Genomic DNA, 1,862 nt, shown 5'->3' with positions numbered 1-1,862 from the left:
AGTTGTTCAGTGCAGTCTAGGTAAACTGTGGCTTTGCAAGGTCTCGAATTATCATTCTAAAATATCATTTAAACAAGGCAGAAAAACAAATGGCAAGCTTAGAAAAATATCAAATACCTTAGAGATAAAATTAAGGAAATTTAATTTTATTAAATTAATTTAATAATAATTTAATAATTTCCTTTAATTAAGGAAAACACAGCAACAAACAAAACACACATATACAGACACAGACATATTTTGCAGCATTCTCAGTATCAGATTAGAGATCAACCTGAACGTCCTGGTGTGGTCACAAGCTTTCCTGTTGAGGAAGTGGGAGAGAGAGAGCAATAGTGAACCATTTGCATCTGTGGGTCTGAGATAATGAGGAAATAGGCATTCAAAATGAATAGCACTGCCTCTTTGTTTTAAACCCTGGAAGGTTTTTTTTTTTCTCCTCCTCTTGGGGGGGGTTCACCCAGAGGGAGCGGCCCCCCCTCTACGGAGCTTGGCTTGGCCCCTGCATGTGCCCCGCTCACCCGCGGCCTGGAGATCACAGGCTTTCAAGATGTAGTTAGAGATTCCAGGCTGTCATCTACAGGAAATGGGAAGAAAGCAAGGGGCAGAAGGAAGATGCAGAAGTGAAGACCCAGAGCGCAGCGTGAAGCCGCCAGCAGGGCCGAGCAGAGCCAGGAGAGGGGCCTGAAGCTGTGTGGGCAGGACGCCGGAGGAGGGCCCAGCGGAGAGAAGCCAAAGATGTTGACCAGAAAGATCAAGCTCTGGGACATAAACGCGCACATCACCTGCCGCCTGTGCAGCGGATACCTCATTGATGCGACGACAGTGACCAAGTGTTTGCACACCTTCTGTCGGACCTGCCTGGTGACGTACCTGGAAAAAAACACGTGTCCCACCTGCAGTATCGTCATCCATCAGAGCAACTCGCTGCAGTACATCGGTCATGACAGAACCATGCAAGACATTGTGTACAAGCTGGTGCCGGGCCTCCAAGAAGCGGAAATGAGGAAACAGAGGGAATTCTGTCACAAGCTAAGCATGGTAGTGTCTGGAGACATCAAGGGGGAGCCTTGCTCTGTGAAACGGCACTTAGGTTCCCACCGGAATGGCGAAACCAAAGCAGAGGACAATTCCAACAAAGGAGCCGCAGAGGAGAAGCCGGAGGAGGATGGCGACTATCACAGAAATGACAAACAGATGAGCATCTGTCTGGAATGCAACAGCAGCAAACTGCGGAGACTGAAACGGAAATGGATCCGCTGTTCTGCCCAGGTCTTGCATCTAAAGAAGTTCATCACCAAAAGCTTAATCTCTCAGCTTTCAATGAGCTGGACATATTATGCAATGAGGAAATCCTTGGCAAGGACCACAGGCTCAAATTTGTAGTTGTCACTAGATGGAGATCCAAGAAGGCGCCTCTCCTGCTGCATTACAGGCCCAAGATGGACTTGCTGTGAGGGTCGGAGGGGCCCTCAGGGGCAGTGGTCGCATACTTTGCCAGCTCCTGGGGCTCCTGGGCAGGAGGGCCAGCAGGACCCTTCAGCGGCCGTGCTGGAGAACTATGCCCGGATCGTGCAGACCAGATTTCTGAATAGGGAATATTTACCACCTTTTGTATGAAAGAATCCCCAACTGAAGGAGACACTACCAGCACCACGTTTACAGATGAAAACACTTCACAGTTTCACGCAGCCTCTGCTTCCGCCTCACAGGCCAGAGTCAAATATGGAGCAGTGGCACGTTTAGGGACAAGTCACCTTCCTGGCACACATGGCTTTGCTTGCTTTCCAGGTATTGAAAATCTTAATTCATTTCAGTTTAGTATATGAATTAGGTTTTGTGATAAGCCTCAAAAATACTTA

General features: G+C 48.2%; 1 pseudogene; it reads left to right on the top strand.

Moving 5' to 3' along the window:
• Positions 1-732: 732 nt before the first annotated feature.
• Positions 733-1,457, top strand: LOC119523793 (annotated as a pseudogene).
• The last annotated feature ends 405 nt before the right edge of the window (positions 1,458-1,862 follow it).

The sequence above is a fragment of the Choloepus didactylus genome, chromosome X (assembly GCF_015220235.1).
Source record: "Choloepus didactylus isolate mChoDid1 chromosome X, mChoDid1.pri, whole genome shotgun sequence".
Taxonomy (NCBI): Eukaryota; Metazoa; Chordata; class Mammalia; order Pilosa; family Megalonychidae; genus Choloepus; species Choloepus didactylus.
The sequence above is the reverse complement of the archived record's forward strand: the minus strand, read 5'-3'. Positions and strand labels throughout refer to the sequence as shown.